Consider the following 20743-nt stretch of genomic DNA (forward strand, 5'->3'; position numbering starts at 1 on the left):
TCTGTAATTTGCATTGTCAGACAATTAAAGTGGGTATTAGCACAGTATAGTTCTTACACTGACCTTAATGACCACCTCACACTGCTTAGAGCTCCTAGAGTGATTGGAGCTTTTTTTCATGAATAAAGCCCCATCCACACGAATCAGGACATTTTTGTCTCCGCTTTGACCTTCCGTCCACACAAAAACAGCGGTCACCGAAAACAGAGCTTTTTGAAAACTTTTAAAGTGGAGATTTGTAAAAACTCTGCTACCAGTGGAGCCGTGTGAACGGGGAAAACAAAGCTTTCTGAAAACGCAGATGTCACACAGCAAGTCTGACAAAGTCTGCTTTTTGTTTATATTAGCTTAGCTTGTTCAGAATGAGCCTGAAACATGGACAGTACCTGGATTGGTTCTGTTCTCTCTGCGATTTGCAGATTAATAACATGTTTACAGCTTAATTTAATGTTACTCTCACATTACCCAACACAGCGGAGGCACAAAAATACAAACTGTGAACGAAGATTCTGGACCAGGCCTGGAAGAACAAGCACCTGGTGGGACAATTCTGAAAACGAAGCAGTTGTTGGAGTGGCGAGAAAACTTCCCCACGTTCCACCCTCATGTTGGCTGGGAAAGAACGTTCCAAAAGTTTCAAAATATCCAATTCTTTCCTTATGTTTTTTGTTAAAATGATGAAGAATGTGAACAGTCATTTCTGTGCCTGATGCAGTGAGCTAAGTTTAAGAAACTATTTAAATAAACTTGTAAGTGTTCTAACTGCCAACAAACTGCAATAACTTTGGAGAAGGACAAAGATTAAACTAGTGCACTCAACTTGTAATGCATACCAAAAAGATGCAAATATAGGTTGGGAACCCAGTGGTAACTCTGCAGATTCCTAATTAACTTGGCTATCACATTACAGAAGAGAAGAATAAAGGGATTCCTGCTTCTCGTACCTCCCTGGACATACCTGGAGGTCACTCATGCCTCCAGCATACCTGGCTACAGGAGGCAGCACCTAGCGCAGGTGGGACTTCACCCTGCTCCTATGTATCTAGGTATATGTTGTTGCTTTATTGGATAAACTTTGTGTTTTCTTCTTCTAGTGGTAGTATGTTTTCAAGAGAGATACTTGCAGCTTAGTAGTCACTTTGACGCCTAATTACCCCACATAAAACAGCCATGACTGAGCCTGCCTAAATCCACTGTATTCGTTTTGCCAAACAACACGTTTTTGCTGTTGGATTTGTCTCCCTACTTGCCTCCATGTTTGAGAAGAATCCCCTGAAGAAATAGCGCAACAGCACATTAAGGTCAGTTTATTAATCCATTTCATCCGCGTCCCTGAAGGTAAACACTGCGGTGCGTAATACCTTCTGGAAGGAAGAGTTTCATGAATATATTACACCCGGCACTCATTAAAGGAAGCCTGCTATTAAGTAAGTTTTATTTCTGTGGAGTAGCATTATCATAATGACATTTTATTTTCTGCTTTGTGTATTTTGTTCAAATAATTTGCCTTTTTCTTTGTGTGTAGCGATGTCTAAATTCAGTTTTTGCACTGTGATTAAAGTACCCTACTATGCGTCTAGAATTTACCATTAGGTCCATTGCTATTTGGACGTGAAGCATTGTGTAACTTTGTAATTGCTGTAATTTATGTGACTGTGCACCACCACACATCGATTTAATGTGAAGCAATCAAGAAGGCAATGATGTTCAAGTGAAAAAAACAAAAAATACTGCATTTAACATTTTTTTTTACTACCATCAATTTAGTCCCCCAGTTTTACAGGCTCAAAAATAACTAACTAACTACCGAGCTGTTTTATGACCAGCTGCAGGTTTCTTTTTTTATTATTTCAGAACAAATTAGGAAGATAACATGTCTGGAAGTTTGATAGAGGTTGATAGAAGTGATGATAATCTTTTAAACATGGTGAAGGTAGCATTATGACATGGGTCTTATGGCTACCAATGGAACTGCTACTGAGGTATCAGGATAAATTAATTAAAAGGTCAGGCAATGCATCTCAAAAGAGAAAACTCAGCATTTGGTGATGTTTATGAGTTCCAGACTGGCTTCCAATTTTGCATCAAATTGCATCAAATGAATAAAAAAAACTCTTTTGCATTCAACTGTTCCGCATTAAAAAAATGTAACCCAGTTACACAATTTTCAGAGGCTTAAACACATAAGTAGACAAAATATCAATTATATAACAATATTTTTGGATGAGAGGAGCAAATATAAGTATAAGAAAGAACAGAAAGCACATGAAAGCAGGCCACATCTGTTAAACATGGTGGAAGCAGTGTTATGACAAAGGCATTCATGGCTAACAATGGTACAGAGTCAAATGTGTATATTGTTGGTATACTGATAGCAGGACAAATATAGGAGAAAAAAATGCCAAGGAACAAAACGTTTGTGCATTTTTGTCCAAAGATTACACCGAATACGGTTTAGTCACGGAATACAAAGGGTTTGCATTAAAGTTTGTAAAATACTGCTTTTCTTTGTTAGTTTGTCCACATTTATTAGATTTATTAGAATTGATGCATTTTTTTGTTAAGCTCTTAATAATAAAGCTGAACTTCACTTCCAAACCTTTCTGCTGCTGTAAAGAGTAACATTTTAGAAAATTGAATCAGGGTCTAAACACTTATTGACCTGACTGTATTTTGACTGTAGAGTTGGCAGCTAGTGGTTTTATTAAGCATAGTGAGTTTTCTAATTAGATCCAAGATTGATTTATTAATAGTGAATGTAAATGCATTTTAAAATGGCCTTTTTCATTGCCCCTGTATTAAAGATAAATATTCAGAAACTGTACAGTACATTTTTTGAACATTCTTTCTTGGATGAGGTTATAAGGTCATTGACAAAAAGGAAATATGAATTTCTGCTATTAAACCCACACTTGGATGTAGCAATATTAATATTTCAAGTCTTTGCTAGTGAAAACTAGAAAGCATTGAGGTAAGAGCTTTACATATTACGGAAGAAACATGAGTTGGCTTCAAACAAACAAATAAAATTGGAGAAATGTGTCTTGTTCTCTTTTTTATTATCTGAAAATGCTACTCATTGCTGCATATAAAGCAGTGTATTTTTGTTGGGGGAAAAATTGTAAGCATTTAATACTAATAAGCAGGTGCACAGCAGATAATATATGGTGAGCAGTAGATACTATCAAGTACCTGCTGGAAAGTGAAATCCGAACCTCCATAAAAGTTGTCAGCAGAGGAAAGCATGAAGTGCAGTAAGATTTTCCGGAAAAACACTGCACTGACTTTAGACTATATATATCATATACACTGGATCATATAAGGACATCACAAATCATTTCTGCTGTATTGTCGTTAGATAAGGTTTTAAAACGCACTGCCTCCACATGCTTTTGCCAAAGCATAAATGCTGTATTTAGAAACTGCGAGGGTAAACAGAAAGAACTGGATTTTTAATTATACTTCACATGTAAGTTACATTTTACTCAGGGGGGAGATAAATATGCTGCTGTAATGAATAAAAACTGTTGGCTATGATCAGCGCACACACTCAGAAGGCCACTAGATTTGTGTGTGTGTGTTTGAATATGCATGTGTTTTATTTGTTGCAGATGGTTTATATTCTGTGCTTTGACTGAAAATCTTTGATCAAATATGATGAGTAAATCCGGCTCAGCGTTAAATAGGCCACAATCTTTTCTTTAAGTCTCTGACTTTCAACTGTAGGCATGTAGGAAAACTGTGCATCAGAGATGAACAAAGCGGCCCATTCTCGCTCCCCTGACTTTGCTGCTTCTGTAAAGCAGATGTGCGCTGAGTTCACGGCTTATGTGTTTTCCTCAGCAGTCTGTGGTTTAACTTTTAACAGAGCATGAATGCGAAAATGAATGTGGTTTATGGACGCATAGATGTGAACTTGAAGATAAGGTGAACCACTCTCTTGACATTAAAGGTTGTTAAATGGTTCTTGGCTTGGACGGATAGTTGTACAGTTAATAAAATGTTCATAAAAACATCTCTAATATGAAACAACTTGATTCATTTCAACCTTTTAACTGATATAAAATAAGCATGCTCTTTTTCATCAATATTGAGATTTCTCAGTGCTGCTGTTGCATTTGATAAGTACAGAATGAAATCTGTACCACAAACTACCTTCATGCATAGCATTTAAAGGAGAACTCCGGTGTGAAATGGACTTAGGGTGTAATTAAATATGATAATAAGTACTTACCTTTGTTGAATAGTCCACCTCTGTTCTCCCAGAGTCTTCTGAGATCTAGTATTTTGTGCACTTTGCCAAAACAGGCTTTTAGAATGAGTGAGATGGGGCATATTTTGCCCCTGCATATAAATCACTTTTTTCACTGTTATCCAGGCTCAAAGCAGCTCCACACTTCATAGAGAGCCCTAATATTTAAAATGAGGCATTTAGAACTTTAAAACTGCAGAAGTAGTTTATTAAAAGCCAATGTTTTACATCCCATAGCATAGATAAACCTCTGGGGGCCGCCATCTTAAATTTAAATCACAATAAATGTAAAAAGTAAAACATTTTGAGCAATGTTTATGTGATATGTTATTGGTTCTTTGCATTCTAATATCGGCAGGAACCAGATATTTTCAGCAACAGCTGGAATTGATGCATTTCCAAGAAAACAATTTTGCTATCTAGTCAACTATCCTACCGATTCGTTTGTAGCTGACAGTTGACTTATTGTAACTTAAATCTAAGATGGCTGCGCTCTGAGATTTACCTACACTATGGAATGTACACAGTGGCTGTATTCGAAATGGCATACTACATACTACTCGCGTACTAAATCTGCCTAAAGCTAGTATGCAGTACGCAGTATGCGACCAAACTGAGAATCTGTAGTGCACTACAGGTACCCGGATGGTGTACTACTCCGCTCCGATTCCGCAGTGTACATGGAGAGCTGTCTTCGTGGTGTACTGCATCCCAAAATGCATTGCGGCTGGCTCCTCCAGCTCGTTTCAGAAAAAAACAAGATGGTGGCGAGTGCGAGAGATTTTCAAATTATGGATATATATATTTTTAAATTAAGGGAATTATTTTGGAAAGTATCGGCTCACCGCTGTCGAGCCCCTCCGCTGCCGCGGCCGCGCGTTCTCCGCGGCCGGGACCCTCCGCTGCCACGGCCGCGCGTTCTCCGCGGCCGGGACCCTCCGCTGCCGCGCCGAGCGCTCTCCGCGGCCGGGACCCTCCGCTGCCGCGCCGAGCGCTCTCCGCAGCCGGGACCCTCCGCTGCCGCGCCGAACGCTCTCCGCGGCCGGGACCCTCCGCAGTGTGCAGCAACATACAGTTTTAAAAAATTATTCTGTTATTTTAATAAATAATTCCCTCAGTTTTAATAATTTTTTCTGTTATTTTAATAAATAATTCCCTGAGTTTTAATAAATTATTATGTTACTTTAATACATAATTCCCTCAGTTTTAATAAATGATTGTTATTTTAATAAATAAGTCCATCAGTTTTAATAAATTACTCTGTTACTTTAATAAATAATTCCCTCTGTTTTAATAAATCGTTCTCTTTATTTAATAAATAATTCCAATAAATCGTTCTGTTAATTTAATAAATAATTACCTTTGTTTAAAAAATCATTCTGTTGATTTAATAAATAATTCCCTCAGTTTTAATAAATCGTTCTCTTTATTTAATAAATAATTCCAATAAATCGTTCTGTTAATTTAATAAATAATTACCTTAGTTTAAAAAATTGTTCTGTTGATTTAATAAATAATTCCCTCAGTTTTAATAAATCGTTCTCTTTATTTAATAAATAATTCCAATAAATCGTTCTGTTAATTTAATAAATAATTACCTTAGTTTAAAAAATTGTTCTGTTGATTTAATAAATAATTCCCTCAGTTTTAATAAATCATTCTCTTTATTTAATAAATAATTCCAATAAATCGTTCTGTTAATTTAATAAATAATTACCTTTGTTTAAAAAATCGTTCTTTTGATTTAATAAATAATTCCCTCAGTTTTAATAAATCGTTCTCTTTATTTAATAAATAATTCCAATAAATCGTTCTGTTAATTTAATAAATAATTACCTTTGTTTAAAAAATTGTTCTTTTGATTTAATAAATAATTCCCTCAGTTTTACTACATATTTTTCTTTTAAATAAGGGAATGATTTGAATACAAATTAATAAAATTGTTTCACTTGTGCAACGTGTCTCATTTCTTTTATAGTTGAGATTGTGTAAATATGAATAAGAGTTTGTTTAAATGTTTTCTTCTTGATGGTACTTACATAGATGAAAATAGTAATCTACTAAAATAAATAGGAAAACGTATTTAAATATAACTGGAACTTTCTTGGGTTGTTTCTGTTTACAACTCACTGCGAGGAATTCGGAGCACTACAGAGGACTGACTGGTGTGTCATGGGGCCATGTAGGGTACTACAATCAAAAGTGTTGCAGTACCGAATACTACATACTGGGCAGCGTGTAGTATGCAGTACATACTAGTGCAGTATGCAGTACGCAGTATAGTAGTATGCCATTCCGAATACAGCCTCTGTCTTTTATTAAACTTCTTGTGCAGTTTTAGAGTTCTAAATGCCTTGTTTGAATGTCAGGGCTCTCCAGATTCTACTAATGAAGTGTGCAGGTACTTTGCTGCTTCAGATAAATCACCTTTTCCACAGTTATCCAGGCTCAAAGTATGCCCAATATCATCCATTTTAAAGCTTTTTTTTTTTGGCAAAGTCCACAAAATACTGGATCTCAGAAAGCTGCGGGAGAGCAGAGGAGGGCTATTCAACAAAGGTTAGTACTTTTTATCATGTTTTATTACACCCAAAGTCCATTTCACACCGGAGTCCTCCTCTAATGTCTGCATGATTTTGGAATGGGTGTGGAAAAACATTACAGTACAATCCCAAATCAGAAAACATTGGGACAGTTAAGAAATTAGAACACAGTGTTTCTTACATTTATTTGGACTATTATTTCATTGCAAACAGTATATTTATTATGCAATGTCTGCACAATGTGTTTATGCATTGTCTTGTTAAAATTGTCCTTGAAGGCATATCATTATGTATGTATTTTTTCTGCATTTTAATGCTCCCATCACAGACGTGTGCAAACAGAACTCCACACTGTGAAAGACATTAGCTTTTGGACTTGATACTGAATACAGTCTGAAAGGTCCAGTACACCAGGATGCTATAGCAGTCACACAGCAGTGCCCTTGCTACATAAGTTATAAGTTATAGCAGCTAGCTAGCAGCACCATACTAGCCATTAAAAAACACTTGGCAACCACCTGGGATGCTGTAGTTACTGCTCAGTAGCAGCACAGCAACCACTTTCAACAGCATAGCAGCTGCCTTACAACCACAAAACAAACACCTGGGACCTGGGACTCCTTTTGGTTCAGCTTAGCGACTGCCTTTTAACTGCAGAGCAACCACCTAAAACACTATAGAAACTGCTTAGCAACTGCATTCCTTTCACTTGGTACAGAATAACAACCGCCTTGCCGAAACATCACAACCACTCGGGAGGGAACAGCAACTGCTTGGCGACTTCTTTGGATACCACAGCAACCACTAGTGATACCCAATGACATAAAAAAAAAACATTTAAGCTGTAACCTCGGACCTATACACATTTTGAGATAAAAAAAAAAAATATATATATATATATGGGACGATATGATAGAAGGAATTCCCTTTTTATTTTATACTAGGGGTGGGCAATATGGCTCAAAAATAATATCACGATATTTCATGGTATTTTCACGATACCGATACTTTTGGCGATATGACAAAACAATGACTCAATGACTCAATATGACTGCAATATGATATGGCTAACAGAAGCCAATGATCCAGAATATCATGATACTACTAATGCACTCCACATATCTCTATATATCCAGGATTAAAGTAAAATAAATGATACTAGACAGATATAATCAGTCTCTAGTAGATATATAATGGTAAATGAGAACCGTGTGAATTTTTCTTTTGCTAAAAAGGGCAAAAAAGTAGTACTATGATGTGATAATTAGGGGTGGGTGATATGGCACGATATTTCATGGTATAATATCGATCACTATATTACATTTTTTGGTGATATCACGTACGATACGATATGGCTCACCCCTATTTTATACAATAAGCAAATACAAATTGTCCTCTAAATTAGCTAACTGAATTGGCTACTTTAGCGTTAGCTTTGATAACTTGCCTGTAAACTGTAACATTAAGTCAGTAAATTTAGGTCTGTTATTGACTTAATGTACACTGTATTATGTATATTCTATGTTTAATGTTTTGCCTGATTCTTTGTCCTGTAATCATGTTTCTGTAAAGCTGCTTTGTGCCAACACCTGTTGTAAAAAGCGCTATACAAATAAATTTGATTTGATTTGATATATGAACATAACCTCAATAAATATTTCCAGACCACAGTACTGCCCTAGAGGGTTCATACACTTTTTAAATCAATACATTTCCATGATTTTTTTATAGATTTTCCATGCCTTCGCAGTAAATGTTCATGGCCATACAGTCTTTAAAACATCAGCACAGACATGCAGACATTTTGCAGTTTGGGTCGCTGTATCTCTGCCTTCTTTTTGTCTAAATGAGGCCAGACAGCATTAAATAAGCATTCCTGTCACTTAGCAAATTTACAGTTATAGTATGGAGCTGTCTGAAGTATCAGATGGCTCTATAGGTAGCTTGCTGGATTAGTGTTTGTGCAAACCAGACATAAATCAGCGCAGATAAATAGCTTGACAGCTTGCGGCCGCAAACACACTCACAGACAAACTTGGGACAGCATGAGGGAAATGTGAGATCAATGATATGCGTACATTAGAACATGGAATCATACAAGTGTACTAGGAGGTAAAAATGTGTGCCCATTATTAAAAAAAAAAAAACATGCATATGTAATGTATTGCAGTGATCAGCAAAGTTTTCTAGAGTAATCCCTGGCCTACTTGGTTCTATTAGCTATTGCTGAATGGTATTACATCACCTTACAGTGCCCCTGTCCCTTTTGAAATATGTTGCTGGACTGTGTTAAGAGAATAACATGCCTTAACTTGTTAATCAGTATCAATGATAACCTTTTTATTCATAAATAAACAGACATGGTAAAGATCTGGATGTACATAAAGCAGTAAGAATGTAGCTCTGCGCGTGTGATGGTTATGACTATATACAGTGTTTTACGTTATACAGCTAATGCCTTTCAGTGTTGTTTTTGGCATTACTTCTATGCTTTACTTCAACTTCTGTTGTGTCATTTGTAATAAAGCAGTATGCCGTCAGCATAATTAGATTTAAGTGGCATTTTGGCAGCCAGCTCATAAAAACCAACATAGACAAGCCTGCAAAGATAACACAACTGCCTTCTACTGTAACGTGTAGTGTAGTGTAGATTTAACAGGAGATAAATGCCATATATCTTAATATGATTAAGCTTAAGGTGAAAGAACATTTATTCAATGTGATCTAATCCGTCATGTATTTTCCCCCAGTGCTAAGATGTTTAAAATATCTGTCTGCAACTTCAGAATGGAAGCACTGGGGTTTATCAAACTAAATTGGTGAAAGTTTTTTAGTTTTCGTTCTTTTTTCAGAATTAATCTGAAACAGAAGGTAGAATAACGTCAGGAATTTTAAACCAATAATATAAAGCAGCTGAGAGCTAAGAAACTTGGATGATCAGCATGAAGCTGTTATAAGTGAGTATAGACTGTATTTTTTTTTTATTTAAAGGCTTTTTTTCTAAGACAAATTGCTGGATTAACTCTATAGGCCAATAGTTTCACTATAGAGGATTAAACATATAACCCTGTAGGGTGGTTTCCCAGACAGGAATTAAGCCAAATCATAGACCATTTTTTCCTTTAATGAAATGGAAAATCTCCATTCAAAATGCTGTGTCGTCCAAAACTAAAACCAATTTGTGAAACTTGCCCATAGTGTCTGAGTAAAACCTAAAACTGGGCAAGAACAGGTTAAGCTGCATACTAAAAAAAAGGTTGGCTCTTGACCAGTATAGGGTAGGGACTGGTATGATGGTTTAACTGGTGTACAGGCATAAATTAACCTGACCAGGCTAGACAACCAGTGTATAAAAAGGCTTGGTCATTATGGTTTGAACATCATGAACAGTGAGACCAAGCTAGACAACCAGCATGAAGCATGACCAGAATCAAATGCAACATACTATGCTGGTCAAGAGCTGGTTAAGCAGTCAGTTTACCAGTAAAGGGTATCTATTTGTTTGGATTACCACAATTGACATCACCAGAGAGTAGACTCTTTAGGAGCAGTGCAGAGAGCAGGAAGTGACCCCCCCCCCCCACACACACACAGTTTCTGGCCTGCTTTAACACCAATATGTGACTGCCCAGAAAATAGTATCGTATATTAATGCTTGTGACTTAAGCATCATTTTAATAAGGATGGAAATTTGAAAGCAGAGCATAAAACTACGAGTCACTAATAAAACCACCAAGACCATTTTCAAGATAGCTTAAAAAAAAAAAAAATTAAAGAGCAGTTATTAATAGTAATATGGCAGTCTGATAAACTAACTAGGTTTATTACAGACTTTAATACACACTGACACTCTCTGATGAGGCTACACTTACTTTGTAGTCCTTTTGTCTTTGACTGAGTGTCACTTTGAGAGGCTTCATTTTTGCTTTCTCATCATGACACGGTTTCTGCATTACCTTATATTGACCTACTCATGTTCGCTATGCTGGTTTGAGCACTTTGTTTTACTTTAATTATTATTTTTTTTAAATATTCATCATGGGGTGCTCAAATTTTTCATAGCTCAAGGCAATAAAATTCCTTAATCCGGCCTCATTACTGTAATAGGAGAGAATAAACAAAACCGGTTCCGGATCAGAAGGGCATGTCCTATTAACAACGCTACACACTCTCAACTCTATTTGCCTTAATTGTGCTGGAAGTCTCGTAACAGCGTGACCTGAGCTGGCTTCTGACAGCTTCGGAATCCAATTCGACTGTATTGATATTTCTCATTAGGCAGAAACGGCAATGCAGGGGTCCAAGCAGCCTCTCCAGTCTTTTTTCTCACTCGTGCTCGTTGTACGCTCATCCAGCTGTTTGCTCAGGGTTGTGGAACACTTGCTCCGGGAGGCCCGTGTATCTAATTTCTGACAAGCTCCGCTAATTAAGAGCAAGCTTAGCAGTGGCACAGAGAAAACAATGCGTGGCCCCGAACAATGGAAAGTGACATTAGGTTAAATCACTATTATGATGCTGATAATGATGATTGAATTTAGCACAGGGGGTTAGCAAAAGGGCTTGTAAATGAAGAGCGATGATATAATGAGAGAAAAGCCAGTCGGAGCACATGACTGTCAGAACTGTTGTCAGACAGAGATACTGGCCTGTCAGGCAGTCCTCAGACAGTGCTTTGTCAATGGGCAAAATTGACATTTAGCCTGTTGGGATATCATAGCTTGTATGTAAATACAAAGCGTGTCACTGTGCAATGAGCGTAATCTGCATAAGTTAATTATCTTAAATAAGCAATCTCATTTTTTAAGGCATAATATACAGCTGCACAGCAGTGAGCTACAGTCAATTTGAAACCAATGATTTTCCCTGGTGTTAGCTATGACATTAGTTATTTAGGGTCAATCTGAAAATGGATGATAAACTGGATGAATTACAGAGATGATAATGATAATGATAGGGTGAAGCCAAAGTGCCAATGATCATGATAGATCGAGGACCAATTATTTCCCACCGTTTAATTTGTGTGGGTTGAATGGCAAGCAGAAAATGAAAAATCATTAAAAACCCATGTCTGCACCATTCCGTACAAGCATATTTTATTCAACAATGCTCCAGGCAATGTCCACTCACTGTCATGTGAGCTAAAACTAATGTTAACAAGAGAAGGTTTGGTAATGAGCATGTATTCTGCTGAAGCTCCCTCAACAGAGCAGAACTCCTAACCAGCCACCTGCCCAGAGGGACGCATGAAAGCAATCAGCTGCGTGTTGTCTTTCACTTGTACTCCAACGTAACGAGCGCGCGTTCCAATGAATCAGAATATTGATGATGCGAAATGCCCTTGACAGAGGACAATTCAACTCGCCGAGCCAATCACACGTCCTGCATTATACAAATGATCGTTCCTACTGCTACAGAGAAACATCATCCGGAGAGATAACCGAACCTCAGCTGTCAACACTCCACACATGCAAATCTGCGCTAATATACACTGACATGCTAGAAGTTACGGAAAAGAAGTATGTAAACGGATCATGAAGTATAACCTCAGGGGGCGACTTGAGACTATGGGAATGTCCATAAATTGTAAGGTGTTATCTTTTGAGTGAGGATGAACACTGGGCAGTGTGCTCATGTCATGATAATATAAATTACAGAGTCCGAGGAATAAATCACAGAAGGCACTGACGTCCACAGACCACAGCTCAGTAAGTTTGTAATGATCGTGATGGGCTAGAATTGTCTGTGCAAAATCCTATATCCCACAGGTCAGTGCAGCATTCTTGAAGTTCCCTGGGACATGGCAAAAGTCATGGGACACGAGACTAGTTCTTTTCCCGTAACTTTTGTCATGTCAGTGAATACTCTGCAATAAATGGAAGGACTTTTGGTATTTTGATTCCACTTTATATCAATTGACTATTATTAAATAACATACTAAAATTTTCTTAACTGAAACCAGATAGCATACTGAAAGTCTCAAAGTGCTGGAGAGCACATGATATGCATCATTTGAACAGGCCAGTTTGTGTTTTGCACATATTAACATGTTAGCAGCAATTCATTTTTGCCAAACTATTAATATGCCAAAACTATGCACTCAATAACTAACAGCTAATGCTGTAAATAAGGGTCCTACCTTACACCCTGTGCAGGGCACTTGCACTTGATGATCATTGCTATCTTACACCCCACTGATCTGCTCCTGCACTTTTTATATAGCAACAAAGTTTATGAATATATCTATACCAATGTGCGTGATTGTCTGAAAATAAGGTGTGCTCAGCTACAATTCAGGCATATTGCTATCTAGGCAACAAAAAACACAGTCAGACGTTCATTTCTATCTTGGTAGACACAGGCACATCCCCAACTTTTACATTAACAGTTAACAAACTACAAATTAAAACAACATTTTTATACATCAACACAGATTAAAAGTTGCTGTTATATCACTTAAATTACATACTTGCGCGCTTTCCCTTATGAACAAATAAGTTAAGTTTCCTCTGATGAGAAGAGTTGGATCAATCCAGGTAGATGTGCTGTTAAAATAGGAATCTACACAACTGGCTATTAATAGGAATGGCAAGGGACATACTGGTTTATTTCACATTACTCCCAACACACACTAATAATGAATTAATAGAATTAGTACATGGCTTTTTTCACGTTTCAAGCCACGTAAAGCATACTTTTCTTGTTGTTACGATAGCAAAGACACACTGACGCGTCCTGCATGAGTTACAGCTCGCCTAAAGATTGTTAAATAAGGGCCCCAAACGTGTAGAAATTAAAAATGTCCCCAAAAATGAGCACATATTCCTTTATTTTCAATTACTTTTAGCTGTAGTGACCGGCCAATTACTGTATATGGATTTTATTAATTTATTATTTTTTCTGTACACCTAAATGCTTCAGATACCAGTTGAGTCTGTTGAATTTGATCCTCAGATCCCACCCAGAATTAAGGAGTAAGACTTTTATCGTGGTGCTTGCTAACTTGAGCTGATGCTGGACTAAAATCTTGGTGACAGTGAGGAGAAAATAAGAAAGAACAGAACCCTGATAGCGTATTCTGTCTCAGCTAACATGGCACATTTCTGCTGTAACTGTAGACTTGTACAATAATGAAGCAGCCATTTCTGTCAAATTAGACGTACAGCTCTGAGAACGTGCTCTGAAAAGGAAATTAGCATATTGTTTCACGCTGAACTTTTCACATTCATCAAACGTCCAGGTGAAACAATTACAGAAAAGAAGAAAACATGAAGAAGAAAACAAATTAGCATAGCACAGAGTTCTAAAACAAAAAGAAGAGGCTCTTTACCACCGCCTGCATTCAGTCTACCCACCACTTGTCCTTGCACAGATAAATATGAACTGCTAATCAAGCTTCTCATTATATGGCTTCTCCTTGACCCAGCACATGCTGCCAGCTTGTAGGATGTTGGAGATGATCCTTCAGGAAAATCTAAACTTTAATGAATACTTCACTAAACCTGCATTGACTCTTGATGTACGACAACAAGGGAAAATAAACTTTTACGTTAATTAAATATCCAGATAAAAATATCATATAGAGAATTTTAAAACAAAACGAAGAGGTTCTTCATCAGAAAGGTTAATGACCTCTATTATTCAATGCATAAATCCCTTGGCACTGAAGTACAGGTCTCTAGAGACTGTACATCAAGGACCTTATCATCCCACTAATCCTTCACCTAGTATGTTTTGGGGGCAATATAAATTTACTAAAAGATGTGCTAATTACTGTCAGTCTACCCATGCTTTGCCCTGGTGGGTGTGACCAATTTAGTGCATTATTTAGTTAAAACTTCAGTTCAAAAGAACACAAGCACTTCTTTATTAACATAGAATCAGTGCCATTATACTTTGTTTTTACTCACATGCTTTTTAAATGGACGTCTGTTTCCATATGAACAAGTAAGTGTTTAAATTTCCTTTGATTAAGGTTCTCATTAGATTTAATGTTTGACATTTAATTTATAATGTTCATTAAAATAATGATCTCCTAACAGTATTTTAAAGCAATAAACACAAACAGTAAATGCTATTTTGGGTCTCATTTTGGGTGGTGCAATATCATATTTTAAACCGAGTTAAAAGAAGAAACTTGCTCCATACACTGTTAAAAAACTGTATTATTATAGTTACTCTGAAACTAATATTTTTTTTCATTTAAAACAAAAAGTATAGGTTAAATACTGACAAATAATATGTGCAATAAAATTTAACTTACCTTTTGTCTACCAGTGGCATGACCGGTGTAAACAGTCCAGTCTCCCTACTCCTCAAGAGGGTTTCCACCGCATCCTCTGTAAAGTGCATCTTGATGATGTCCAGAACAGTGTGGCTGTCATCTTCAACACGAAAAATAATGCAATAAAATGTGAGCAATTATTCTTAAATTATGTTTAACTTATTGCAAAGTAAAGTCCATAATTTGTCAATTACTCAGCCATATATTTAGTGTATAACTTAGTGTAATATTTAGATCACTAACACCTGACCTACGTGTTACAATTGCCAACACAAAAAAATCAAATAGAAAACAGGATAGCTTTCATGATTTAGCCAGTTCCAAATAATAACACTAAACTGTTTATTTTACAGTAACTTACCACATGCAAAACCATATATCACATCACTTCACAGGATCCTTAAGTTTCCATGCATCATGGACTTGTAATTTAGACACAATTCACACATTTTAGCAGCCAGATAACACATTTAGTGGTATTTCAATTATTTACACCAGATTCATTATGACAGCCAACAATAATAATACCTTTAGAGCTGCAACAACTCAATTAACACATCAATTAAATTTGATTAGTAAAATAATTGGCAACTAATTTTATAATCTATTAGTTGTGGCTACGTTATTATACACAGTACAGCTGCTACCCCCCAAAGTGGTTCAGAAAAACTAACCAAAGCCATGGCAGAAACGCAGCATTAAGCTGGATGGATGTTAAAGCCATGGGTGAAGGAGGTTTAGAGTAGGTCACAGTAAGTTAATTTTTCTGTTTTAAATAGTATCCCACATTAAGTACAGTGTTTTTATTTTATTTGAAGTATGGTGCAGTTCATCCAGTTAAACATGATTATTTATGCCTTTTGTAAAAAAATATATATTTATATTTAAATGTATTTATATAATATTGAGTAAAATCAACATTGTGAATAAATCTATTATTACTGTGTCTGCCTAATATATATACACGGTAATTTCACAACTTCAGTTATTCAAGAAGAAAGGAAAATGCATGATACAAAATACATATTGGTAAATGAAGGGTTTGCAGTAATTGCGTTTTCTGACTCTCTGGTGTGACAAATGAAAGAACTGCCCTATAAAATCTTGCATTGTTAAAGCTTTCAGGTAAATATTTATATATGATGCATTGTCTGTAAAGGAGCTACTGAATCCACTAAACAGTTATTCTTGATTGTGTATTGTATTGTTATTTTCAAATTTATTTATTTTTTAGATTTGAAAAGAACTGTATACTAGTGCATCTAAAAAAAAATTATATCATTGAAAAGTTTATTTTTATTTCAGTAACTCAATTTAAAAGGTGAAACTCATAAATTGAATAGATTTATTTTAAGCGTTATAGAATTGTATAGATCTATTTTAAGCGTTTATTTCTTTTTCATTCGCTTACAGAGAATGAAAAATGTCAGTATCTCAAAATTACAATAGTATGTAAGACCAATTGGTACTTTTGGAAGAAGTTCTGTTGAAAAATGAAATTCTCTTAATCCACATCTCCATGTGAAGATGTGGAGCAAAGGAAAGCATGAAGTGCTGTAAGATTTTCTGGAAAAACACTGCACTGACTTTGGACTTGATATTATACAGTGTATATCACTCACATTTAGCATTTTTTCCGTTCCACCTTAAATGTGGTGATAGTTACAGACTTTTTAAAGGTCTTTTTCAAACTGTTGCGTGAAAGTGTTTCAAAAAAATCACAGCTAAGTGTATATTTACATTCCATAGACTTATTTAAAAAAAATCATTTAAAAAAATCATTTAAAATCTAATATTTTAACAATGGTAGGCTATGTGTTCCTTATTCAATTAAATTAGTTCAAAAACAGGTTAGTTTATTAGCCAAAAAATTGTTGGATATTAAATTTAGCTTATAAACTTAGCTTTTATCCCACTAACAATTGACTATTTGAAGAAAAAAATAATAATTAATCAATTATCAAAATAAGCATTAGTTGCAGTCCCAACTTAATACCTTAAAGGTAAAATAAGTTTCTGTACAATATCTGTCTAATGAATATTTTAAAAATGAGTATTCCCTAACAATAAGAATTACAGAATCTTGAAAATGTCAGGTTGTGAGGGTAGGAGGCAGTTTGTAAATATGTTCAATGCCTTTGTTTTGCAGCAAGTCATTAAAATGTAACTTACAAGTTAAACACCATCACCTTTCTCAGCTAAATGAGAACACAGTAAATATATATAACATATTTACAAACTGCCTCATAACAAGCATACCATTTCATAACACTCAGTATTTCTTATTGTTCGGAAAAAACATTTTTTTAAACATTAGTGGGGAAACTGATGTAATATTTTTTTTTGCTATTAAGCAACACAGACAGTTTAAAACATGAGGTTCTGTCAGTTTCTCCAACTGATGTTTCTCATTTAGCTGAATGTTAACCTGGTTAAACCTAATTAGCTAGCTGAGCTGAACTGAAGTAGGCCATGAGCTGAGCTTTAAGAGAAGCTGGAAGCTTCAGAGAGAAGAACAACACTTTTTAACATTATTAGCAAACTTCACTGCTCGTTATTAAAGCAGAGAGATGAGTTAACTTACTGGTGGTTTGAATGAAGTTCAGGCTGAAGTGAAGCCGGTTTATCTCTGCCTGTTGAAGCTCCGTGTACTGAAGGTTGTGGAGGGAGGGGTCTCAGCTAGTTACCTGTCTTTAAAGGACATAATTTCAGGAGTTTAAAGGAGTTAATTTCTCCCGCTTTTAGAGGCTTTTACTGCACTGGACTGAAGTCTCTCTGTTTGTTTATTAGAAACAGACTTTTTTTACTGTTCAGCTCTACTGCAACCTGTCGGTAAAATGGCTGAACGGACTGAAGGGGGAGCTCAGCGCGGCCAGGTGATTCCAATCTGATTAGCCAAAGTGAGAGACTGCGCATGCGTCATACAGCCTCTGGCGTGACTCAAAAAAATAACTGCGCTATAAAATTATTGCATTGTTAAAGTTAAAATTTAAAGGTAAATTTTAAGTATATATATATATATGTATATATATATATACGTATATATATATATACGTATATATATATACGTATATATATATATACATATATACATATATATATATATGTATATATGTATATATATATATACATATATATATATATATTTACATATATATATATATTTTTTTTTTTTTTTTTCACAGCTTTAGTTTCTAAATCAGTTTCTCTGATTTAGCTATTTATAGGTATATGTGTGAGTGAAATGAACATTGTTGTTTTATTCTATAAACTACAGACAACACTTCTCCCAATTTCCAAATAAAAATATTGTCATTTAGAGCATTTATATGTAGAAAAAATCATATTCATAAAGTTTTAAGAGTTCAGAAATCAATATTTGATGGAATAACCCTGGTTTTTAATCACAGTTTTCATGCATCTTGGCATGTTCTCCTCCACAAGTCTTACTCACTGCTTTTGGATAAATTTATGCTACTCCTGGTGCAAAAATTCAAGCAATTCAGCTTGCTTTGATGGCTTGTGATCATCTTCATCTTCATCTTGATTATATTTCAAATGTTTTCAATTTGGAAACTCACCATTTTTAAGGGGTGTCTTATTTTTTTCCAGAGCTGTATACATTGTATTTTTGACAACCCGTTATTTGACCACATAAAGAGATTTATAATAAATAAGATTATAATTTTAGGTAAATATTCAAACATTTGTTTATTCTGAACTATAGAATTATATACACACATTAGTACATTTTCCACAAATAAAAATAAGAAATGGCATACATCCATTGCTACCTTGAAGCTTTTCAATTTCTTTTAAATCCCACTATTCATTTATTTATTGTAGTTTTGTTTTTTGTTTGTTTTTTGTTTCATTTTGCCATATTTTTATGTTCTACGTTATATATGAATTGTGAAATTGACCTATTGCTGTTTCTGTTCAACTTTGTTGGATTGTATTAAGTACAAAAAGTTATTTTTTAAAAAGTAGCCTCTCCGAACGCTAAAAAAACTGTATTCTGAGTGATGACAAAGGGCGGCCATTTTTGTTTACTTTGTGTGAGTGTCTGGTGCAGCAGCATATCACTGATATAGCTGGGTTACACCCACAGTAATAATATACAGAATAAAGTTATACAATATTCTAGGTTAATTATAGGTTCTCACAGTAATTAAAAGAATTGCCCTACATTTATTTGTCCACTATTTTAATTCTATTGCATTTTTAGAGCATGTTTCAGACCTACAATTCCACTAAAAACTATGGTAAAACTGTCTTAGACAGCGTTGCACAAACAGCAACACGGATGCCCTAAAGATAAAAACATATATATAAAAAACATACCATACCTAATTACACCACACTACTCTAAAGAAAAGTGTTTAATAAGACAAGTTTTCAGATCAGAAAAAAATAAACTAAGTATATATTGCCTATATATCAGAGCATTTAGGATTTTTAAGGTTTTAAATGTGCTTTTTTTAATAGTGTGTTTTTTTAATATGTTATATTGATAATATACAAAGAGTTCTCAATGGTGTAAAACAGCAAACAAATGACAAAAATAGAGCTGTGAGTTTTTAAAATGACGCCAGTATTACTATCTCTCTGTTATACAGAATTTATTTGTCTGCTGTCGAAGCATTGAAACACAGAATGAAGCCGGATGAGCTGTCTCAGTGCAGAGACACTTACAGTGCTCGCTGAGTTTACTTCCCTTTTATTGACGGTGTTAGGTACTAATGGGCCAGCACTTAGGTATGGAAAAGGGGACGCTGTCAGTCATAAGGTGTACTAACATCCATAAAGGGCTTTTTGAATTACTCTTAACAGGGATGAGGGATGTTTAGATAATTGGTGAAGATGGATTTGCGCCCCGATAAATATTTCAACACGTTGGCTTTGTTTATTGATTGAGTCGGTAATTTCCACACATAAGACTCGAGCGCTAATGAAGGAGGTTCCAGCATGTCCAGACACTCTTCACCACATCTCACTCAGCCTGTGAATTATGCTATAATAAATTAGCAACTTCGGAGAGGACCCTTCCTGCCAAAAAAAAGGAGCCGTTCTACTTCGCTTTCAGCTTTGTTTCATGTGTGGAAAGAGAGAAATAAAGTGGATAATGAAGGGAGAATCTGACAAGTTGGCGACCGCCCTGGCCGTATGTGCTTCTCAGTGACGGTTGTTCATATTTGAGCATCAGAATCTTCACTTTCTCTCTCTAAATCCATGCTTTGTACATAATCAATTACACTTTTTTGAGCTTCTGAATTTCACGCTGTTGAGTCACTCTCTGAAAAAACTGTATTTCTGACTATTATAGTTAGGCAAGTTTGGGGCCAAGTAAGTAAATTACTCCTTGAATGCTTTGCATATGACTAAAATAAGGTTTTGGTCTATTTAACAATAATGTTACCCACATTATTTTTAAAGGTTAAACCTTGTTTATCTCATACTTCGTATTTAAATTTTGTTTTGGGAATATTCTTGGAATTTTACATACCTACTGTAAGTGATCCAATCTAATTGTATTGGCTTAAAACAAGTGTGGCTTTATTATGTATTTAAACTGTTTCAACAGACATTGGGCAGTCTTTTCACATAAAAAAACACAATTTTATTAAGATTATGATTTAAAAAAAATAAGATTATGATTTTTCTCAA

The 20743-nt window shown here is 35.4% G+C and overlaps 1 long non-coding RNA gene across 1 annotated transcript in view; it reads right to left on the reverse strand.

Moving 5' to 3' along the window:
- LOC125782176 (uncharacterized) overlaps nt 1–17940 on the reverse strand; it is a 63814-nt gene extending 45874 nt beyond the window's left edge. The window contains exons 1-2 of the long non-coding RNA XR_007424746.1: nt 17661–17940; nt 15056–15176 (exon numbers count right to left, since the gene is read on the reverse strand). This is a non-coding gene — a long non-coding RNA (uncharacterized LOC125782176). The remainder of the gene's footprint in view (nt 1–15055; nt 15177–17660) is intronic.
- Between the last annotated feature and the right edge of the window lie 2803 nt (nt 17941–20743).

The sequence above is a fragment of the Astyanax mexicanus genome, chromosome 16 (genome assembly GCF_023375975.1).
Source record: "Astyanax mexicanus isolate ESR-SI-001 chromosome 16, AstMex3_surface, whole genome shotgun sequence".
Taxonomy (NCBI): Eukaryota; Metazoa; Chordata; class Actinopteri; order Characiformes; family Acestrorhamphidae; genus Astyanax; species Astyanax mexicanus.